Genomic DNA, 25,805 nt, shown 5'->3' with positions numbered 1-25,805 from the left:
CCTGAGATGGGATCACTTGTTATTTTCTTGCTAATATGTTTGAGTTCTCTGTGGACTCTGGTTACTAAACCTTTGTCACAGACATAACCTGCAAATATCTTCTCCAGTTCTGAGGGCTGTCTGCTTGCTTTACTTACTGTATTTTTGGCTGTGCAGAAGCTTTTTATATGATCAGGTCCCAGTAGTGTCTTTTTGAAGCTGCTTCAATTACCTGGGGCATCCTCCTCATAAAATATTCACACAGACTAATTTCTTCAAGAGTTTTCCCTACAATTTCTTCTAGTATTTTTATATTTTCATGTCTTAAGTTTACATCTTTTATCCAGTGAGAGTCTATCTTAGTGAATTGTGAAAGGTGTGGTTCAGTTTCAGTCTTCTACAGGTCACCAGCCAGTTCACCAAGTACCATTTGTTAAATAGGGAATCTTTTCCCCACTGAATGTTTTTAATTGGCTTGTCAAAGATCAAATAATGGTAGTAGCTTTGTTCATCTCTTGGTTCTCTATTCTATTCCATACATCTACCTCTCTGTTTTTGTGCCAGTACCATGCTGTTTTGATCACTGTCAATTTATAATATAGTCTGAGGTCTGGTAGCGTGATTCCACCTGCTTTGTTTTTATTTCTGAGTAATGTCTTGGCTATTTGAGTTTTTTTATGATTTCATATAAAACAAAGTATTATTTTTTTCAAGATCTTTAAAGTATGACAGTGGAGCTTTAATAGGGATTGCATTAAAATTGTGTATTGCTTTGTGTAGTATGGACATTTTAACAATGTTGATCCTTCCCAGCCATGAGCATGGTATGTTTTTCCATTTGTTAACATTTTCAGCTATTTCTTTTCTTAGAGTTTCATAGTTCTCTTTTTAGCGATCTTTCACTTCCTTTGTTAGATAAATTCCCAAATATTTCATCTTCTTTGGCACTACTATGAATGGAACAGAGTCCTTAACTGTTTTCTCAGCTTGAGTATTGTTGGTATATATAAAGACTACCGATTTATGAATGTTGATTTTGTAACCTGAGACCCTGCTCTATTCCTTGATCACTTCTTAGAATTTTGTAGTAGAATCCCCGTGTTTTCCTGATATACAATCATATTATCTATGAAGAGCAAAAGTTTGATCTCTTCTGACCCTATGTGGAAACACTTGATAGCCTTTGTTCCTTAATTGTGGTGGTTAAAACTTTCATTACAATGTTAAAGAGCAGTGGAGACCATGGGCAACCTTGTCTGGTTCCAGATCTGAGTGGAAATGATTCCAATTTAACTCCATTCAATATGATATTGGCTGTGGGTTTGATGTAGATGGCCTCTATCAGTTTAAGTGTTACTTCTATACCAATTTTCTTAAATGTTCTGATCATGAAGGGAAGCTGGATATTATCAAAAGCTTTTTCTGCATCAATAGAGAGAATCATATGGTCTTTGTCTTTTAATTTGTTTATGTGGTGAATTATATTTATATATTTATGTATATTGATCCAGTGTTTGGTGGGAAGTTTTAACAAATATTTTTCCTGCCACCTTGAACTTCTAGTCCACCCTTCCCCCCATGCCTGTTGGTCTAGAAGTCAAACCCCTGCAGATAACAGAATGTACACATTTCTTGGCTAGCACTGAGCATTTCATGGACAGTGGCAACACAGCTCTGCTTTGTCTGGTAATACGTTAGCAGTACAGAAAGGCACAGAGGGGAAGGTGTCTGGCCTGGCTCTGAGAAAGTGCAACTCACCAGTGGACAGAGCCTTGTGTCTCTGCGTGGTGAGTGGAGATCTGGGAAATGCTGAGGCATAGGAACCCTAGTGGAGACACCTCCCACCTAGCATAAGCATAAATATATCAATCACACTGGGGTTTAATTTTGGAAAGTCTCCTCCCCAACTCTGGGCTGCCATAGGGAGCCAGACCTTGCACTATAGAGATACCACAGCTGCAGGGCAGCAGGGGCAATGTTGTTGTTGCTGAGGGAGAAATACACTTGCTTTCTTGATATCCTCAGGTTTAGATTGAGCTCAGTTGGAAACTTCCCCAGTTGCCAATGAGTACGTGAGGCAGGCAGGCTACAGGTGCCCCTGCCGGCTGGTGGCAGAGGGTGGTGGCTGGGCCAAAGAGACATCAACTTTACTTTAATTCTGGCAGGGACAAAGCCCTGGCACATTTGCTTATTGGATGAAACTGGGTCACAGAGAGTGGGTTAAAAGAGACTGGTGGTGGGGTTACCAGAGACTGGGGTTAATAGAGACTGGTGGTGAAGGAGGTAAAAGTTGGGGAAAGAAGCATCAGACCCCTTCATCCAAACTTTCTACTTGACCAGGCTTTCTGGATCCACAGATCCAGAGAGTGAGCCAAAATTGAGCTGCCAGTAGACCCCTGATATCAAGTTGCTGGAGACCTTTTGAATTCTCCCACTAAAGAGTTGGTGCTGACTGGGACAATTGCTTTGGAACTCTTGAACAGGACAAATCACCCAAGGACCCTCCAACGTCGTATCCTGGGAAGGTTTGAATTTCCACTTCCAGCTAGTGCCTGTTGTGGGAGGGATATCTTATTTGCTTGTATTTCTCCAAAGCTGAGACTTCAACCCAGAGTCACTGATTGACTAGGATTGGACAGAGACAGGTGAATATAAGACTGATCCAACTAGCCCCACCACACAAAGCAGGTCTCCAGAGTCTCAGGCTGTAGTACTGTATGGGTCACTTGAAAAGCTGTAGAGGAAAAGCTGTAGTCACCATTTCAAGCTCTTAGACAAAGAGCTGGTTAACCACAATACCAGAAGCCCCCAATCCAATTTCATCTCACCTGCTCATCTAGCTAAATGAAGAAAAACAATCATGGGGGCGAAATCAGTGGGAAAACGCTGGCAACATGAATGATCAGAGCAGATCAACTCCCCCAAGGAACAACAAACTAGCCACACCAGAGGATCCCATTCATAAAAAAATGGCTGAGATGTCAGAAATTGAGTTTATATTTTTGGGTGAAAAATAACATTAAAAGAATGGAAGAAAAGTTGGAGTTAGTAATTCTAGGAATAATTCAAAAGGTTTCTCAAGAATTCAATGAATTCAAAGACGAAATCACCAAAGATTTTGACACCTTGAGAAAAGAAGTTGCACTCTTCCAAGATTCAAGTTACACTAGAATCCCTCAGTAACAGGCAGAAGAAAGAATTTCTGACATTAAAGACAAAGCTTTTGAATGCTCCCAGATGCTCAAATTAGAAGAGAAGTAAAGAGTAAAATGGATGAATCTCTAAGACAGATCTGGGAAAATTTGAAGAAAAGTGATACTCGCCTTATAGGAATTACTAAAGGGGATGAGGTTGCTTTGAAAGGCCCAGATGCTCTACTCCAAGAGATAATTGAGGAGAACTCCCCAAATATCACAAAAGATTCTGAAATTTAGATAACAGACAGTTTCAGAACCCTAGCACAACTCAACCCAAATAAAGCACCTTCCCAGACATATTTTAATTAATTTTGCCAAAGTTAATATGAAGGAGAAATTACTGCAGGCCACCAGATGTAAGAAAACCATAACGTACAAGCGGAAGAATGTTAGAATGACTGCAGATCTCTGTGCTGAAACCTTTCAAGCCAGAAGAGGGTGGTCATCAAACTTCAACCTCCTAAAACCAAGCAATTTTCAACCCAGGATCCTGTATCCAGGTAAACTGAAGTTCATTTATGATGAAGAAATTAAATACTTTAATGACATTCACACGCTGAACAAATTTGTCATAACTAAATCATCACTCCAGGGTATTCTCAGAACCATCCTCCACAATGATGAGCAAAATGCTTTACCACCAAAGTAAACTCACTCAGAAATTTTTTATCAAATCTTCCACAGTGGTGAATGGATTAAAAATGTCCACTGGACTTTCAAAAAAAATCAACACCCAATATACTACCAGGCTTATCACTACTCTCAATTAATGTGAATGGCTTACGTTGCCCTATAAAGAGACACATGTTGGCTTACTGGATACAAAAATTCAGGCCAGATATCTGCTGCATTCAAGAATCTCATCTTACCTTCAAAGATAAATATAGACTCAGCTCATCTATAATTCAGGCAAATGGAAATCAGAAGAAAAGCGGGTGTTGCAATTTTATTTGCAGATACAATAGGCTTTAAACCAACAAAAGTAAAGAAAGATAAGGATTATCACTTCATATTTGTTAAGGAAAAGATCACTTCATATTTGTTAAGGGAAACACTCAACATAATAAGATTTCAATTATTAAAATTTATGCACCCAACCGGATTGCTCCTCAGTTTATAAGAGAGACTGTAACTGACATGAGCAACTTGATTTCCTCAAGCACTGTAATAGTCAAGAGATTTTCCACCTCTTTGGCTGTGTTAGATAGAGCCTCCAATAAACTAAACAAAGACAATTTCGACTTAAAATTAAGCTTTCAACACTTGGATTTAACAGACACCTACAGAACATTTCATCCTAACAAAACTGAATACACATTCTTCTCATCAGCACATGGAACATCCACCAAAATTGATCACATCTTAGGTCACATGGCTAACTTCAGCAAATTTTTAAAAATAGAAATTATTCCTTGTATCTTTTCGGACCATAATGGAATAAAAGTTGAACTCAGTAACAACAGAAATCTCCAAAGACACAGAAACTAAATAATCTTATGCTAAATGATAGCTGGGTCATAGATGAGATTAAGAAAAAAATTACCACATTTGGGGGAGAAAACAGTAATGAAGACATGAACTAACAGAACCTCTGGTTTACTACAAAGGCAGTCCTAAGAGGGAAATAGTGTTGCAATCCTTCCTCAAGAGAACAGAAAGAGGAAATCAACAACTTAATGGGACATCACAAGCAACTGGGAAAGGAAGAACATTTCAACCCCAAACCCAGGAGCAGAAAACAAATACCCAAAATTAGAATAGAATTAAATGAAATTGAAAACTAAAGAATTATTCAGCTGATCAATGAATAAAAAAGATGGTTTTTTTGAAAAGTTAATAAAATTGATGTACCTTTGGCTAAAATAACCAGAAATAGACAAGTAAAATCCCTAAATTCATCAGTCAGAAATTACAGAGATGATATAACCACAGGTTCCTCAGAAGTTAAACAAATCCTTCATGAATATTACATAAAACTCTATTCTCAGAATTATGAAAATCTGACGGAAATTTACCAAACTTGGAAGCATGCCACCTTGTGCTACCTTCCTAGATTTAGCAAGAAAGAAGTGGAAAAGTTGAAAAGGCCTATATGAAGTTCTGAAATCTCATCACCTATACAAAATATTCGCTACAAGTAAAGTCCAGAACAAGATAGATTCACATCAGAATTCTACCAAACCTTTAAAGAGTAACTAGTACCTATATTACTTAACCTTTTCTAAAACAGAAAAAGAAGGAATACTTCCCAACACATTCTATGAAGCAAATGTCACTCTGATCCCCAAACCATGAAAAGACCCAACAAGAAAAGAAAATTATACACCAATACCTGTAATGAATATTGATGCAAAAATATTCAATAAGATCCTAGCAAACAGAGTCCAGCAACACATCAACTAATTATACACCACCACCACCCAGACTCTCAAGGCTGGTTCAATATACATAAATCTATAAATATAATATATCACACAAACAAATTAAAAAACAAAGACCATATGATTCTCTCAATTGATGCACAAAAAGATTTTGATATTATTCAGCATACTTTCTTGGTCAGAGCACTTAAGAAATTAGGTATAGAAGAGCCTTTTCTTAAACTGATAGAGGCCCTCCACAGCAAATCTATAGCAAATATTATATTAAATGAAGTAAGATTTAAAACATTTTTCCTTAGATCAGGAACGAGGCAAGGTTGCTCACTTTCTCCACTGCTTTTTAACACTGTAATGATAGTCTTAGCCATTGCAATAAGGCAAGAGAAGGCGATCAATGTTATCCGTATAGGGTCAGAGGAGACCAAACTTTCACTCTTCATAGATGATATGATTGTATACCTGGAAAACCCCAAAGACTCAACTACATAACTTTTAGAAGTGATTAAAGAATATAGCAACATCTTAGGCTACAAAATCAATACTCACAAATCAGTTCTATTCATATATACCAACAATAGTCAAGCTGAAAAAATAGTCAATGACTCTATTCCCTTTACAGTTGTGCCAAAGAAAATGAAATATCTGGGAATATATCTAACAAGAGACGTGAACGATCTCTATGTAGAACAATGAAACTCTGAGAAAAGAAATAGCTGAAGATGTGAACAAATGGAAAAACATAACATGCCCATGGCTTGGAAGAATCATCATTGCTAAAATATCCATACTACCCACAGCAAATCTACAGATTTAATGCAACCCCTATTAAAGCACCTCTGTCATGGTTTAAAAATGTAGAAAAACTAGTACTTCGTTTTATATAGAAACATAAAAAACCTCGAATAGCTAAGACATTATTCAGAAATAAAAACAAATCAGGTGGAATCTCGTTAGCAGACTTTAGACTATACTATAAATAAATAGTGATCAAAACAGCATGGTACTAGTACAAAAATAGAGAGGTAGATATATGGAACAGAATTGAGAACCAGGAAATGAATCCAGACACTTATCATCATTTGATCTTTGATAAGCCTATCAAAAATATAAATTGGGGGAAAGACCCCCTATTTAACAAATGGTGCCGGGTGAATTGGCTGGCAACTTGTAGAAAATAGAAATTGGACCCAAACCTTTCACCTTTAATAAAAATTGACTCCCCGATAAAAGACGTAAACTTAAGACTTCAAAACATTAATATTCTTGGAGAGAGTGAAGGGGAAACACTGGAATAAATTGGCATGGCAGAAAACATGAGGAAGACCCCCAGGGCAATTGAAGCAATACCAAAAATACATTACTGGGATTTGATCAAACTAAAAAGCTTCTGCACTGCCAAGAACACAGTAAGTAAAGCAAGTAGACTGCCCTCAAAATGGAAAAGGATATTTGCAGTTTACGTTTCTGACAAAGGTCTTATTACAAGAATCCACAGAAAACTCAAACTTATTAATAAGAAAAGAAGAAGTGATCCCATTTCACTATGTGCAAGAGACTTGAATAGAAACTTCTCTGAAGAATACAGGTGTATGGTCTACAGGCATATGAAAAGATGCTCATCATCTTTAATTATCAGCAAAATGCAAATAAAAACCACTCTGAGATACCATCTGACTCCAGTAAGAGTAGCCCAAATCACAAAATCCCAAAACTATAGATGTTGGCGTGGATGTGGAGAAAAGGGAACATTCTGCACTGCTGGTGGGAATGCAAGCTAATAAGTTCCTTTTGGAAAGATGTTTGGAGAACACTCAGGCTTCTAAAAATATACCTTCCTTTGTATTCTGCAATTCCTCTACTAGGAGTATATCCAAAAGACCAAAAAAAAAAAAAACTTTGCTAAAAAGTATTTGTACCAGATTATTTATTGCAGCTCAGTTCATAATAGTCAAGTCATGGAAGAAGGCCAAGTGCCCATCAACCCATGAATGGATTAATAAATTGTGGTATATGTATACCGGGAAATACTATGAAGCCTTAAAAATGGAGACTTTACCTCTTTTATGTTTACATGGATGGAGCTGGAACATATTCTCCTAAATAAAGTATCTTAAGAACGGAAGAAAAAGTATCCAATGTACTCAGCCCTACTATGAAACCAATTTATATTTACTCACACTTTCTCTTCTTTTTTTGTGGCAACTTTTTTAGGTGGATGAATATTTCTTATGTAAGATAGATCACAACTATAGCCCAGGATGAAGGAGATAAATGGAGTGGGAAGGGAGGGGTTGGGGGAGGTTTGATGGAGGGTAAATGTTGGAACCACACCTACAGAGCATATTGCAAGTATACACATCAAATCTATCAAATATAGAACATAAATGTCTTCACACAATAATCAAATAAATGAGGCAAAAGCTATATTAATTAGATTGATGGAAGCACTCCAAACTGTATAAAACAATCAACACAATGAATCCTACACATGTATAAATGTATTCATGATCTATATGTATATGCCTTAATAAAAAAAAAAAAAACTTGCATTCTGTGATTGGGTTGGAAGTATATTAAAAATATAATTTAATTTTTATGTGGATGTTTTTTATGTGTATTTGCTATATTTCAATTTACTAATGTGCATGTATTTCTCTGTACAAGATACAAAAATGCTCTTTAGTTCTTCTGATCTTTGTTTTTATTTTCTTGGTGCAAAGATTTCAATATAATTTGTGATTCTAAAAACGTTACTTTTGAAAAAAAGATATGAGATAATACTGTCCTTGCAATATTGTGAAAATTAAGTATCATAATAAAAATAAGACACTTTGCACACTGGTCATATAATATGCACTTGTATTAAATTTCCACTAGCATTTCCATTGCTGGCATAGAACTCCACTCAGAGAAAATATTCAATAAATGATTGCTAAATTAAAAAAAAGTAAATAAATACTTGTTAAAAATAAAGATAACTACAGTGATAAATGGATATATTATATGAAGAATGAATTCCCCAAAGAGAACAATTAAATGGTCTGTATCTCTAGACAATAAATAGGTAGATTACAGATTGTTAGATAATGGATCATAGACAATATGTTTATATTAATTAGAAATCATTAAAAATAAAAATTAAGGGTAGTGCCTGTGGCTCAGTGAGTAGGGTGCTGGTCCCATATACTGAGGGTGGTGAGTTCAAACCCAACCCTGGCCAAACTGCAACAATAAAAAAAAATTAAAAAAAAATTAATTTAAAAAATAATAATAAAATAAAATAAAAATTAATATCTCAGTAAAAGATATTTTACCATTAAAATTGGAAATTATTCTACAATGCTTTAATATAGCAATTATTTAGTTGGATATGCAGAAAAAGATAGTCATCAAATATTTCTAGTAATAATATCAATAAGTACATCAATTATGAATACCAATTTGATCATCTTATGAGACTGTTAATGGTGAATGGTATGAACCAGTTTCTTTCTTGTGCATAAGAAACATTAAAAGAATATTTTAGCGTGCAGCTGTATCCTGTTTGCTAAGATTTCAATTAATATTTTTACATGAATATTCATTAATAATATTGGCCTGTAGTTTTATTTTCTTGTTAGATCCTTTAATGGTTTTCATATCACGGTAATATTTGCTTCATGTAAGGAGTTGGGGAGAGTACCTTCCTTCTCAATGTCTTAGAATAGATTCTCCAATAGAGGTATGAGGTTCTCTTTGAAGGTTTGGTAGAAAACTGTCATAAAACTGTCGGGTCCAAAAATTTTCTTAGTTGGAAGATTTTTAATTGTTGAAGTTTCAGTGATTGATGTTAGTCTATTCAAACTTTTAAATTTTTTCTGGTTGAGTTTAGGGAGGTGGTGTGATTCCAGGTATTGGTCCATTTCCTCCCCATTTTTAAATTTCTGGGCATAAAGATTTTTGTATTAATCATTGATTATATTTTGTATCTTTGTGGTATCTGTTGTTATTTCTCCCTTTTGGTGTCTCATTATTAGAGTCCTTAGTTTTCCGTTTCTAGTTAATTTGGCCAAAGGTTTGGATGAGTGCAGTAGCTCACACCTGTAATCTGAATACTCTGGGAGGCCAAGGCAAGTGGATTGCTTTAGCTCAAGGAGTTCAAGATCAGCCTAAGCAAGAGTGAGACCCTGTTTGTATTCAAAATAGAAAAACTAGCTGGGTGTTGTGGCAGGTGCCTATAGTCCTAGCTACTCAGAAGGCAGAAGCAAAAGGATTGCTCAAGCCCATGAGTTTGAAGTTGCTGTGAGCTAAGATGACACCCTGGCACTCTGCTGTGTATGTGCAGGAATAAAATCATACAAGGGCTAGTAGTACACACAAGGATCTTGTCAGAAGGAGAACTGGCTAAATTCACTGAAAACACACAAGAGGAACTGGTACGATAGTCTCATATTTCAAAGTCCAAGGAAAAAAGAGAGAGTAATTCACCAAAGTTTAGTATAATAGGGAGAACATAAATCATTTTGGAAAACTTGAACTATTGGTCCAGAGAGAGATGTATTGTTCCAAATGGCCTTATTTGGAGTCTGTTCTGTGAACTTTAATGGTTTCCTCCAGCAGCCAAATGGCCATAAGAATCCTAGTTAAGAAGGCAAACTTGGGTGAGATTAGCTTGACAGGTTGTTATACACAGCAGGGGTCCCAACGAACATTCAGGAATGGAAGAAGAAAGGCATACACGTATTCATGATCTATGTATATATTACTTAATAAAAAAATGAAAAATGCATACAAAGTGGTAAGTTTGGTACAAATCAATTATTTTCAACAAAAGAAGAACATATAGAGGTGGTATATATAAAATGCATAATGGGAGGTTTAGTAGAGTAATGTAAATAAAGTTGGAATGTGACCATAGCACAATGCTGAGATGAAGGAAGGGAAAAGCACATAGGGATTTTATCAATAAAAAGGGAATTATTAGGGTAATATAACCAATCAATTTGATTGAGCAGAGATAACTCTAAGGAGATAAAAAGGCCTCCAGTCCAAATAGTATCTTTACTGGATGAGAGATGGATGCGGGGGGCTCAGAATCTTCCCAAAACACAAGCTGTACTAGAGGTGATTCTATTAAGCGAGCCCAATAAATGTGTTCTGCTTTGGAGCCAGAGAAGAAACATAGTAAAAGGAGAAAACACACCTTCACAGTTTTGAAGCACCACTGTCAGGCAAGCCAGGAACTTATTTTCAGGGGTAGGTGGAGCACTGAGTCATCCCATTAGAGAGCAGGCATCTTGAAAGAATTTCTTAAGTGACCCTCAGGTTACCAGAGACAACCCCTGGGTTTGAGGCAGGGGTACATGTGAGTTTCATTGAAGGCTCATTCTTTGAAAGGGTTCCGGGATCAGCTGTAAATTGTGGGGACTAAAGTCATCCTTCCGGCTCATGTTTCATCCTTTTGGTGGGAAACAGGGCCTGTGGTGTAGAAACACATATATATCCTCTTCCCCATGTTAAGACTGGGTAGGGGCCCTCCAATTTAATTTTATTTAGAAATAGGATAAACCCTATGATTTTTTGCCATGTTGGCTTGGAAGCATTATGAAAATGCTGTTGAAATGCAGAAAAATTATCAGGATTTTTATTTTAAAAACTAATAGTTATGAGTGCTTTATTAATAATGTTGCTAGGATATGAGATACGGAGGTCTTATCACCCTTTTTGTTTTTGCATACAGTTTTTTAACATATACACGTTTCACAATGGCTTGACACGTGGGATTGTAAGATATACCTGTGAAATATTGAATTTTCCAGTTGGGAAAGAAATTAGAAAGGTGGTGCTGTTATATCATGGGCTATTATCTGTTTTTAATTTGGGGGAGATTCCCATAAAAGCAAAACTTTCTTCCAAGTGGGAAATGAGATGACGAGTTTTTTTCACCATTTAATGTTGTAGTATGGATATACCTGCTATGAGTGTCAACAGCGAAATGAATAAATTTAAACATTTTAAGTGATAGATAATGTGTAACATCTACCATAGTTGATTACTATGTAAACCTCAAGGGTTGGAGCTTTTTCCAAGGGAAGGTCTTTGGATGGCTTGACAATCGGGGCAAGACTGGACAATTTGTTTGGCAAGTTTTATAGATATTTTGAATTGGTATGCTAATGCTTTGGCATTTTGATGATGAAAGGCATGGGAGGCTGAAGCTTGCCTCAGTAAATGATACAGAAATGATACAGTAAATATTTCTTTGTGAGAAAATAGTGTATCCACCTGGTCATTACGTAGGGGCAAAGATCTCGATAGTTTGGTATGAGTTCTCATACTGAGAGAGGATACTCAGGAAGAAAGAGGTCTGGAAGAATATATGTTTTCTCAAGGAGACCCTAAGTATACACCTGTGGGGTCCTCCCCATGGTGACTCAGCTCTTAGAGATTTGTACAAACTTAACTTCCTGGGACCCAGAAATTTCTGCCTCTGTGAAAACCTGTAGCTCTGTAGAGGCTGGAACACTTTCTCCAGCTTGATTCAAACTGACCAATGAGAAAGGTACCCATGGGTTGGAACTTTTCAAATGCAGATAAAAAGGGAAAGACCACACTAGTTGGGAAGCACAGCCATTTTGAAGTCCTCTATGTCATTTGCTCTGCTGGCTGAATAAAAGCCTTTTTCCCCTTAAATATGGTATTTGGCTGTTGTTCTCTCCATTGGGCCTCATCTTCCCACAACAATATGAGTAATAAATTAAGGGTATTTATTTATTTATTTACTTATTTATTTTGGGGGACAGAGTCTCAAGCTATCACTCTGGGTAGAGTGCTGTGGTGTCACAGCTCACAGCAGCCTCAAACTCTTGGGCTTAAGCAATTCTCTTGCCTCAGACTCCCAAGTACCTGGGACTACAGGCACCCACCACAATGCCTGGCTGTTTTTTCATTGCAGTTGTCATTGTCGTTTGGCAGGCCTGGGCTAGATTCGAACCCGCCAGCTCTGGTGTATATGGCTGGTGCCCTAGTTGCTGAGCTATAGGTGCTGAGCCAAAATAAGTATATTTATGTTTATGAAGGCAATTTTGTTATTGTAGGAATAAGTGATATAAAGATTCATTGCACATTTTCTTTATTTGATAGTTGAATAAATGTTTTGTTGTAAATACGGTTATGAAAAACTAATGACATGGAATTTAAACATTTACCTTACTCAGTCACTTCAGTCCATTTATTGAGAGTCATTTATGATGTTAATTAGTTGTTTATAGAAAGTTTGGAAAATTGAAATTAGAACTGCTAATTCAGTTTGTTGTGTAGTTTTATGTTCTGAGAATTTTTTATATTTCCATGGGTTGTTTTTAAGCAAAGTAATACCTGCTAGGCCAATTTTTGTAGACACGTCAGTGAAAATGGTTAAAGCTTGAGGTAATGGTTGGGAGGAGTTAAGGTTACTTAACTCTAGAGGAACTGTCAATGTAAACTACAGCAAGGGATGAATAATGTTCTGATAAAGAATTTGTCCAATAAAGTCTGTGAGAGCTATTTGCATGGTTAATGAATAAGTAATTAAGTTTTCTATTTGGTCAGCAGGTGCTAGTATCTATATATTATTTATATATTATCAGTCTTGCCTTGATAATTATATTAGCAAGTTGCTCTACTTTTGTATAAATAGATTTTTTAGGGGTGGCTTGTAAAAAGATCCATTTTACATTTGAACAATTTTGAAAGTTTTAAAATAAAGTGTTTGAACTGCTTATAGGTATGTTAATTATTATCAAATCAGTGGGAAGAGTTATGTCATATCTAAAACAAATCTTTGTTTTTATAATACAACAGATATAACAGAGTTAAGTAACCTATTTGTTATAATATAATAAGAGATAATTCAGTTTTAGCTTTCCTGTTCTTTAAAGACTGAGTAAGGTGAATGTTTAATTTCCATGTGGTTGTTTTTTTTTTTTTTTTTTTTTTTTTTTTTTGTAGAGACAGAGTCTCACTGTACCGCCCTCAGGTAGAGTGCCGTGGCGTCACACGGCTTACAGCAACCTCTTAACTCTTGGGCTTACGCGATTCTCTTGCCTCAGCCTCCCGAGCAGCCCATGTGGTTGTTTTTTATAATCGCTGGGAAGGCAACACAGTCACCTTGTGCTAATATATTTTTTAAAGCATTCCATAAAAAGGATGATTTATAATCCTTAGAACAAGGTTCCCATTTGGGAGCTGAGGCCAATACTGGGGGGACTAGTTCTTTAGGTGTGGATGCAGGTGAAAATTCATGTTCTGCTTGGTTAGGAGAAATTAGTTCTGGCTCCAGTGGTTGCAGAGAGGCAGGCATAGCCTCAACCTGCTGAGGTGGAGGAACTGTTAGCATTCTCTGCATGGTGTTTTCTATTCTGGAGGCATCTGATTTTGTGTTGGAGATATGTAATGGCATGAGAGCTGCTCAAATAAGGCTCCATGCTATAAGGGTAGAAATTGGAATTTTCAGACCTTTGGTGGAGTGTAAAGTACAGGGCCAACCTGTTCCCATAGATCTAAGTCTAAAATTCCTTCATCTAGGAACCAAGGGAAGTGTTGCTGATTGCTGTACTGTCAGCATAAGTGAAACTAAGGTCTTTTCATCAAGGGAGCAATCAGCCACTTATAGCAGCTGCTTCAGAGTAGCAATGCACAAATGGTGCTCCTTGGAAAGCTCTTGTCCCATGCTTGAAAGTCCCCTATAGTTAATGCAGCAAAAGAGAGATTCCCCATCCTGTATTTCTTGGCTTCTTACTTTAGCTGATGGACATCCAAATTGTCCTTTCAATCACTGTTCCTGTTGCACTGGTCTTGTCACTTTGGCCTGATATCTGGTCTGTCACATTTGGGTCAACACATGAAGTAGTTAGGCATGAGGAATGAAGATGCTTGACACAGAATTTATGTGAGGGGACTTAGGAACTCCCATGGAACCCATCAGAGCAAACCTCCAGTCCTTATTTATTATCACAAAGCAGGAAAGAATAGTTAAAAATTACTTATCAAATGTCAGCACTAAAAGAGGAAAACATTAAACAGAATGTCTCCAACTTGTTTTGGTAAAACAGAAACCTTAGCAAGTCCTTACTCCTGCCATCAATAGACCCTTTAGAATCCAGAAAATGTTTACCATAACCTTTTGGCCTGGTATTATCATACATCATGGATTCATTTTCTCCGGGAGGCCAGCCTTCTGTATTCCTGCACATACACAGCTCACATACTGTTCTCACGACTTTACAGGATTCTTAGAAAACAAGTTAATGTTAAAGGTCAGGGCATACAGAAAGCAGGTTTAAGTAAAAACAACTTAATGTGGGAGATCAAGACACAATATCCCCTACATCTTATATTCTCAATATTATTTAATTCAGATCAAATTTATTTCTTCTGCTAGGCTTAGAAGTATATTGCTGTTCCCTTTCCAACTCTTTAAGATGGTTTGTTAGAGTGTTGTTTTGCAGTCTTTCTGTTTTTAGGAAGTGGGAATTTAATGCAATAAACTCTTTTGCAGTGTTTCTGTAAATGTTTTGATAGCTTGGGGATAAATTATCCATTGTGATCTGGGGGGCTTTATCCCAGAGATACAAGGTTAGTTCAACATACACAAATCAATAAATATAATTTACCAAATAACATAAATAGAAGCAAAAATAAAGACCATCTGATCCTCTCAATAGACACAGAAAAAGCATTCCACAAAATTCACCATCCTTTTCTTATAAGAACACTTAAGAAAATAGACATCTATGGGGCATTTATTAAACTAATAGAAGCCATTTCCAACAAATCCTCCACCAATATCATAGTGAATGGATTGGAACCAGACAAAGATGCCCACTATTGCCACTACTATTCAATGTAGTGCTGGAATTTCTAGCCAATTCAGTCAGACAAGAGAAGGATATTCAAATGGTCAAACTATCACTCTTTGCTGATGATATAATTTTATATTTAGAAAAACACAAGGACTCAACCACAAGGCTCCTGGAGGTAATCGTAAAATACAGTAATGTCTCAATACAAAATCAATATATTTTGTATACACCAATAAAAGTCAAGCTGAGAATCAAATCAAAGATACAATACTCTTCACAGTAGCTTCAAAGAAAATATAATACCTGGGAATATACATAACAAAGGATGTGAAGGATCTCTATAAAGAGAACCACAAAACCCTGAAAAAATAAACAGAAGAAGATGTTAACAAATGGAATACACCATGCTAATGACTTAGAAGAATCAACATTGTTAAAATGCCCCAAAATAATCTACAAATCTAATGCAATCCCAAAGCAATCTACAAATTTAATGCAATGCCCATGATAGCACCAACATCATATTTTGAAACACAAGAAAAAATAATACTTCATTTTATATAAAACCAGGAAAAAAAACTAAATAGCCAATGCAATTCAAATAAATAAATAAATAATTGGAGTAATCACATTACCAGACTTTGGGTTATACTACAAAAACAGAGATACAGATCTATGGAACAGAACGGAGAACCTAGAGACTTATTTCCATATGATTTTTGATAAAACAAATAAAAGCAAGCACTGGGTAAAAGAATCCCTATTTAACAAATGGTACTGGGAGAACTGGTTAGCCACATGTTGAAGACTAAAATTGGATTCATACCTCTCACTACTGACAAAAATTGATTCTCACTGAATAAAGATTTAAATTTATGACAGAAAACTGTAAGAACTCTAAAAGAAAGAATGAGAAAAACTCTGAGTGATATTGGCCTGAGAAAATATTTTATGAAGAAAACTACTTTGGCAATTGCAGCAACGCTAGAGATTCTGTAAAGCTAAGGGCACAACAACTAAAGAAAACATCCTGAAGAATTGGAGAAGAGACTTGAATGCTACAAACCTGACAAGGGGGATGATAACTAGAAATCCACAGAGAGCTAAAACTAATCAACAAGAAAAGAGCAAACAATCTCATTTATAATTGGACAAGAGACACAAATAAAACCTTCACTGAAGACAGGTGAACAGCCAAGCACATGAAAAAATGCTTGCTATCCTTAATTATCAGAGATATGTGAATCAAAACCACCCTGAGATATCACCTAACCCCAGTGAGAATACCCCATATCACAAAGTCCCATAGCTGCAGATGCTAGTGTGGTTGTGAAGAGAAGGGAACACTTTTATACTTCTGGTGAGATTATAAAGTAAAATAGCCTCTTTTGAAAGAAGCATGGAGAATCCTAAAAGAGCTCAAAGTAGACCTTTCATTCAATCCCACAATCCCATTGCTAGGTATCTATTCTGAAGAAAAAGAATCATTTTATCACAATAACATGTTCATCACTACTCAATTTACAATCACCAAGACAAGTAATCAACCCAAGTGCTCACCAACCCATGACTGGATTAATAAACTGTGGTATCTGTTTGCCATGGAATATTATTCAGCCAGAAAAGATGGAGACTTTGCATCTTTTGCGGTAACCTGGATGGAGTTGAAGAACATTATTTTTAGTAAAGTATCATAATAATGGAAAAGCAATTATCTAATATACTCAGTACTAATGTGATACCAATAGATGGACAGCTGACTGCTCCAAGAAACACTTCTGGACCTATTTACCCCTTTCTTCCTCCAGTTCCTCCACATGATGGTCCTACAGTGCTACTGTGTAACAATGCAGACAAATTACAAATTAATTCTACTACCCTGTTTCCCCGAAAATAAGAGAGTGTCTTATTTTAAGGTGTGCTCCCAAAGATGCACTAGGTCTTATTTTCAGGGGACATCTTATCGTTCCTGTAAGTAGGTCTTATTTTCGGAGGATGTCTTTTTTCAAGGAAACAGGGTATGTCCACCACTCACCATTCACTTCCCTCCCGTGCCCCCACTCACTCCCACTCCCATTGGTCTCTAGAATTAGAGGGACTTTCAGCTCCCTTTCACTCCCTGACCCAGCTCCACAAGGTAGCTGGAGGTGATGGTGTAGTCTCTGTTTATGTTCATTTCACCATGACTGAACTCACACACATTAAGGTTAGACTAGGTTCCTCTACTTCTAATCGTTCTCATTTTATTCAAGAGTTTCAATTTATTACTATGTCCTATCAACATGCCTTGCATGATGTTTTTGTTATTTTAGCCAATACTCTAACATCTTATGAGTGCAAATGAGTGTGGGAGAGGGCAAAAGAGGCAGCAGATCAATTTCATATGTCAAACAATGAACATCCTACAGGTGACACCAGGTCCCTAACTCCAAGCCAGACTGGAATTATAATAAAAACTCTGGGAGAAAAAGTAGAGACATTCTTATTACCTGCATTCTTTGCAAACTTAGAGCTTCTGCCAAAAAGGCTATCAATTATGATAAACTATTGGAAGTCATACAAGATAAGTCTGAGAATCATTCAGCTTTCCTCCAATGCCTTACCAAGGCTTTTGTTAAGTATACTAACTTAGATCCTGAAACAATAGATGGGAAAAATGTCCTCATGACTTATTTATTTAACCAAAGTTACTCCCAACATCAAACTTAAGCTAAAGCACTTGAAGCATAAACCTCTGATACCCAGGCTGTGATCTTAGACACAGAATTTAAGGTTTACATGGGGTGATATGATGTTTTCCAAAGAGAAAATAAAAAAATCTCAAACCCAAGATTATCAAATGCTAGCTCAAAACATTACAAACAGTATCACTGAGGCCATCATTCCTAACCTGCTTAAGTCATCAGGGGCCAAAGGCCGCTTCATGACTCAACCACCTGGATCATGCTACAAATGCGGTGAAGAAGGTCACTGGGTATGAAGTTGCCCTAATCCTAGGCTCTGCCAGGGCCATGCCCTCTCTGCAAAAGAAAGGGCCATTGGAAGGCTGACTGCCCCTTGGCACAGAGAGGATATGAGGCCAGCCAACCTGTGGCACCTACAGCAGACTTGTTAGGGCTTGCCTCTTCTGAAGACTGACGGGACCCTGGATTCTCTCACCCGACAAAGATCACCTCTGCTGAGCCAAAGGTAACCCTCATGGTGGCAGGTAGAATGATCACCTTCCTATTAGACACAGGAGCTAGCTTCTCAGTTCTTAAAGAATTCAGCTGTCCTACCATCCTGTCACCCACCTCTATTGTAGGGGTAGAGGGTTTTTCCTACTGTCCACATCAAACTCCCTTTTTACACTGTATGATTGGCAATTTCTCATTTATACATTCCTTTTTGGTGCTGCCTTCCTGTCCAGTTCCCCATAAGGGATTTGACATACTTTCCAAATTAGGTACCATCCTCACTTTTGATCTTCAATTGATAGATGCTGACCCATCTCCTTCTGCCTCACTCTGCCTTGTCCTTTCCTAAGCCATCAAAGACTCGTCGCCCTGGCCCATTCCACCACAGCAAGTAAATCCTAAAGTTTGGGATATGAAAACCCCCTCAATTGCCTCCTGTTCTATAATTCTTGTTAAATCAGAAGACTCCTCTGTTTTTCCTTCTCAACATCAATATCCACTTTCTAGTCTCCTGGGACATAAACCTATTATACAAGATCTCCTAGAAAAAGGGTTTTTACAACTGTCCACTCACTGTATAATATTCCCATACTAGCAATTAAAAAACCTAATGGCACCTATTGCTCAGTACAAGATGTAAGATTCATCAACTCTGCGGTCATTCCAATACACCCAGTAGTCCCTAATTCATACACCCTCCTATCAACCATCCCACCCCAAACCACTTATTTCTCCATACTAGACCTCAAATATGCCTTCTTCTCCATTCCCTTACACCCTGATTGCCAGAACCATATTTGCCTTCATATGGACTGACCCTACTTCTCAGACTTCTTCCCAACTTACTTGGATTGTACTTCCCCAGAGAGTTAGTGACAGCCCCCACTTATTTGGCCAGACATTATCAAGAGACCTCTAGTCCTATGATCCCTCTCCTTCAACCTTCGTTCAGTATGTCGATGATCTCCTGCTCTGTAGTCCCATCTTACATGACTCTAAGCAAAACACCTGTTCCCTCCTTAATTTCCTTGCAGATGGAGGGGGTCTCTCCCTCAAAGTTTCAATTATTTCAACAAGAAGTCACTTACCTTGGTGTCCTTTTGTCCCCTAGCTTCAAAGCTATTACCATAGACAGAAAAAGCATCCTTTGTGACTTTCCTCTACCCACCACAAAACAAGAACTCTCCTTTTTAGGGTTAGATGGGTACCTCAGAGCATGGATTCTCAACTTTTCTCTCCTTGCGGCTCCTTTACATAATGCTACTCGAGGTGACCCTCATAAGCCTCTTCTAACCTCCATTTCCACTTCTTTTAAATATCTACAGCGTGCTTTATTAGAAGCTCCAGCCCTTCACCTTCCTGATCTTTCTCCCCACTTCCTCCTGTATATTACAGAAAACCGTGGGTTTGCTCTCAGCGTGCTTGAACATCAGCCCCACCTTTGCTCCAGTTGCCCATCTCTCAAAACAATTAGATCACACTGTTCGAGGTTGGGCCCCTTGTCTCAAGGCCTGGAAGCCACAGTTACTCTAATACAAGAATCGAAGAAACTCACTTTCGGTTCCCCTACTACTGGCCTGTCCCTTCTTTCTCTATCTGATCTTTTGACATACAAAAATCTTGAAACCTTGCCACCATGCCGCATTCTTAACCTTCAAACTTCTGTCTTATCTGACCCATCATAATCTTTTAACACATGTCCCACACTAAATCCTGCATTCCTCTTGCCTACTCCCTCTGACTCGTCACCCACTCACGATTGCCTTCAAATACTAGACACGCTTCTCCCTTGCCTCTCCAACATACAAGAAGAACCTCTTCATGACACTAATCTCCTCTGGTTTTCAGATGGCAGTTCCTTTATGTATAAGGGAACTCATAGAGCAGGCTATGCAACTGTGTCCTCCAATGAGGTCATTGGGGCATACTCTCTTCCCTCTTCCACAACTAACCAACAAGCAGAACTAATAGCACTAACCAGAGCCTTCACTCTAGCATGAGATAAATCTCTCACTATCTATACTGACTCTAAGTATGCATCCCACATATTATCCCATGCAGCTATATGGAAAGAGGGAGGCTTATGTAACACCAAAGCTAACCCTATTCTTAACTCTCACTTTATTATCAAACTACTAGAAGCTTCTAAATTGCCTAAGGCTATAGGCATTGTCCATTGCCCTTCATATCAATCTGACCACTCGCCTATATCAAAGGTAACAACTGAGCCGACCGTGCAGCATGTACAGCTGCTCTCCAGCACTCATCTCCTGACACCTCCTCTCACCTCCTGCTTGTTTGTGCTCCTATTGCTGCTACAGTAAAAGAAACGAATCATCCACCCACTCGTGACCTCCTCATCTATCTCCACAAGTTGTTTCACCCCAACTCTCAAACGTGACTACAATTTCTCAAAGCTTTCTTTCCTCTCACAAATAGAGTCAGTTTCTGAATCAACGTACATCATCCTGTGAAGTCTGCCAATGCTCCAACCCACAAACAAAGTCTCACCTCTCACACTTTCCAACTCACCAGCCTAGGGGACTTCTTCCTGGAACAGATTGGCAACTTGATTTCACACACATGCTTAAGAGCAAACGTTATCAATACCTCTTAGTATTAGTAGATACCTTCTCAGGTTGGAGTGAAGCCTTTCCTACTACAAACAAGAGGGCTACCACTGTTGCCTCTATCATACTCAAAGACATTATTCCCTGCTTTAAGATACCTTTTTTTTTTTTTTTTTGTAGAGACAGAGTCTCACTTTACCGCCTTCCGTAGAGTGCCATGATGTCACAGGACTCACAGCAAAATCTAGCTCTTGGGCTTCCGCAATTCTCCTGCCTCAGCTTCCCGAGCAGCTGGGACTACAGGCGCCCACCACAATGCCTGGCTATTTTTTGGTTGCAGTTCAGCTGGGGCTGGGTTTGAACCCGCCACCCTCGGTATATGGGGCTGGCACCCTACTCACTGAGCCGCAGGCGCTACCCAAGATACCCTGTTCTTTACACTCCGACAATGGACCTGAATTCACTTCCACCATTTCTCAAACCTTAACCAAAGCCTTAGGTATCCCATGACACTTTCATATTCCTTTCCAACCTCAATCTTCAGGGCAAGTTGAAAAGTCTAACATATCCCTAAAATCAACATTACCAAAATTTCACTTGAACTTCACTTACACTGGGTCACTCTTCTACCTCTGGCACTTCTACGCCTACATTCCCTTCCAAAGAAACTCTCCAACCTCTCTCCTTTTGAGTTGATGATTGGTAGACCCATTCTTCCTCCAGGACTTACACCATGAAATAGCCCATTATCTCCCTTAATCTTATCCTCTCTTCTTCAGTATATCTGGTCACTTTTGTGGAAACAAACAAGCACACTTCTTCCTATCCCAACGTCTTCATTGCCCACCTCCTTTCACTCAGGAGATCAAGTTCTAGTAGATCCTCCTAGTCACCACAAAAGACCACTTGAGCCAAAATGGCAAGGACCTCATAGAGTAGTTTTATCAACACCCACTGCAGTAAAATTTGCCTCATTTCCTGGATGGTTTCATGTATCTTGCATTAAGCCTTTACTTAATCCAACTATTACTACAGGTCAACATATGACACCTGAAAATCTTCCCTCATACTCAGCTCAAGAAACAGGCCCCCTGAAGCTTAAACTCACTCAGATTACAGAGGTCCAGGCAACTGAAAATTCATCCTCCACATGAGGTCCCAAAACTCTAAGAGATACGTCTCATAAATTTCAATCATTGCCTCTCCTAATGCTCGTCAATAGACATCTTCATAGTAATAATAATTGTACTCCTAATATTGCTCTTTAAAGTTAGTCTAATCACAATTACTCCACCATAATGGTCACAGAAACAAAAATGCTCTCTATCCTTTTACTCCATGTTCATAATGGGTTATCTTGCCTTCCTAAAATGTCTCTCATAATTCTCTTATTCCTAATAATCTCTCCTAACACTTACGGGTCTCAATCACAAGACTCTCAGCTTCTCTCACTCTCTGACCACTGGGAAGAAACATGGAAATTACACATTGATTCAGGGCTGACACCTGGAAGTCATATCATGCCTCTGTTGATGAAACATTAACTAGAAAATCAAATTACTCTAATGCATTGTTTAATGTCACCTTATGTGAGTTATTTAAATGTGATTCATATATCTTAACCTCTTTAGGCAAACATTGTAATTTAAACTACAACCTCCAAATATATGCTTGCAGTATTCAAAATCCTGACTCAAAATGTAAAAAAGGATGTGCCTATTGGGGCTATGTGTCCATAGCCCCCTGGAAGGTCACCGACACTGATACACAACTATCACCAACTACTTTTCCATGCCCTTGGCCATACTTTTATGAACTCATGATAACAGTGTTAAAACCAAATGACCCTACTTGGCTTAAGGGACAAAAATGGGAAATAAGGATATATAAGATAGGAGGGTCCAGAAAATGCTTATTCAGAATTTACCATCACAAAAGAAAAACCAAAGTTTATTCCCCTCCTTTGACAGATATTGTCAAAATCATTAAAAGTCATTCTTAAATTTTAAAAGAGGAAATTGGCCAAAATCAAATCGAGGTTTCAATATCTCTACCCTCACGCCCCAACTAAATCTTAATCTAACCTATGATTCCACCTTACAGGCATACTCTCTTTTAAAACATCACCCTAAATATAGACTGGACTGCTGGATTAGATTAAATCTTCAAGGTCTCTTACACACTAAACTTGAAACTGCCCCATTCATAATTCCTAACGTTTTGTCTTTCAACCTTTCAGACCCTGCATCTCTTAATTTAGCAACTTGCACACAAGAAACTAAACCTTTTGTGCCCTCACTCAATCAAGTCATCCATTCATACCCTCCTTGCTTCAACTTTACCGGCACCACTTTATCGGTTCTGAAACCATTAAAGTGCTCTAATATAGTCACTTTCCCTTCCAAGCCAAAAAAGAAGTTACACAGGAAGTGCCATTCTTCCTTCCAGTTTCTCTGCAGGAAAAAATTATACCAAATTCCCCCTGTCCACATTCAAAGTGTCTGTTCTGTACTTGTGTTGCTGCCTTATTTTAAAATTATTGCAGGAGATGAATCTGTTCCAGTGCTTCCACTTTCTCTCTATCCAACATCCCATACGAAAGGGGCTGCCCAATTTGCCATACTTCCCTTACTGGCAGTGGTGGGAATCTCGGCTCACTTAGGCACAGGAACAGCTGGCATTTCCTACTCAATAACTCACTATAAAGAATTAGAGCGTCAACATGAAGAAGACATTCAACAGGTCAGTGAGATGATTTTAGGACTCCAGCGACAAATTAATTCACTAGCTCAGGTAGTCCTACAAAACCATAGGGGTTAGATTTTCTTTGGGCTGAAAAGGGGAGACTTTGTTTGGCACTCCAAGAGGAATGTTTTTTCTTTGTTAATGAGTCTGGCATCACTAACAAAGTTCAATCACTCCAAGAAAGCCTCAAACTCTGAAAAAAAAACAATGTGAATCAGAGTCATCAGACTTCTCCTCTTGGTTCACTCAAAACCCACTCTGGGTTGCACTTTTACCTTTCCTCACACCTATAGTTGTCATCTGTGGGCTGCTGGCTGTGGCTCCATGCATAACTTGTTTTTTTCAAACTCAACTCTCAACATTGTCTCAACAGGTAATTACTCAGTTGGTGCTCCAAACCTACAACCCAAGATACAGCTCCAAACCTACAACAACAACAAAAAAAAACTGTTCTTCGTGAATGGACTACACTCTACTCCAGGCCACAAGACCTTCCTGAACACCACTTCTAAACAGTCACTGCTATAAGAGCAGTCAATGAAAAAAAAAAACAAACAACAAAAAAATCTTACATCCTCCCAGCTAAAAAATCATAATCATCCTGTAGTTGGCCAATTAAAACTATACACCCCTCTCAGCAGGAAGAAGCTACAGAAGAGAGAACCCAATGTCCCCTATCCCAAGGTCAACCCCCTATTTTTAACATAGGAAGAAGGGAGGAATGTTAGATAATTGCCCCAGAGAAAGCCCCTTCCCCAGAAAACCCCATCTTGCTTTCAACAGACCAAGACTAGCTGTCTCACTCTTAAAGTTACAGCTCCTTTCTAAGCATAGCTAGTTGCCCTCTAAATAACCGGGAATTACCTACTAAACATCTCTCAGCCGCAAAACTTACTTCATCTCCCTATCCCAATTACCCGCTGAAAATTTCAAACTTATGACCTTCCCCTAACGGCTCTTTCTGCCAGAGCAGTAACTCCTTATTGGCTATTCTACCATCCTGTCACCATTCTAAGACTTCTCCTAACCAAACTTATATAAGGGTGCACTTTTCTTTTGGTTCTCTTTCTTCTTTTCTCTTCTCCTTAGTGCTACTCTGCAGCATCCCTCCCTCACCAATAAAGACCTTTCCTGCAAGCCTTGATAGTCTGTGAGATCTCTGCCAGTTGAGTGCTGCCCTTTCATGTTTGCCACACACACAAAAAATAAATAAAATAAATAAATAAATAAATAAAAGTTTGTTATTCAAATTATTTTCAAAAGAAGTTAAAAGGATGGTAAGTATATTATTGTTTTTGCTCTTTTTATCAACATAATTTAAGTGTACAACATAATTGAAGTGTGCCATGAGATAAAAAATAACAGTTGAAAAACACTGTTATGGGCTTTATATATGAGACTACCAATATCAATATCAACCTGTTAGGCACTGAGTAAGCTATCTTATAACTATTATTTTGTATTTTACATTACACTTCCTGCTCAACTTCCAAAAGTTTTTTTTTTTTTAAATGTTAAAAACTGGGAGTGGTGTGATGTGAGAAGAATTTAACTGCTGTTGTGGCTTTGAGGGTAGAAGGGGGCCCTATGCCAAAGAATGTTGGTAACCTCTACCAGAAAACAATCACAATTCAGTGGGAAGATGGCTGACTAGAAACAGCTTTCCCCAGAAGCTCATGCCCAAAGGTAGAGATATTGGATTGAAGTGAATAAAAGCCGAATGGAGAGCTCCACACTGAGAGGACTGCATTAGGTACACATCACCCAGGCTGAATCAAGCAGCAGAAATAAAAAAGTGGAAGAAAAACAACAGGTTGGAGCCCAACTCCCAGAGGAAGAGAGACCCCGCCCCCAAAACAGGACCTCCATGGTGGGCTACCAGTCAGCCAGCAAACTGGGTTCAAAAGTCTCCTCACCTTATGTCAGAAGAGAGAAG

This window comes from Nycticebus coucang, chromosome X (assembly GCF_027406575.1).
Source record: "Nycticebus coucang isolate mNycCou1 chromosome X, mNycCou1.pri, whole genome shotgun sequence".
In the NCBI taxonomy this organism is placed as follows: Eukaryota; Metazoa; Chordata; class Mammalia; order Primates; family Lorisidae; genus Nycticebus; species Nycticebus coucang.
The sequence above is the reverse complement of the archived record's forward strand: the minus strand, read 5'-3'. Positions refer to the sequence as shown.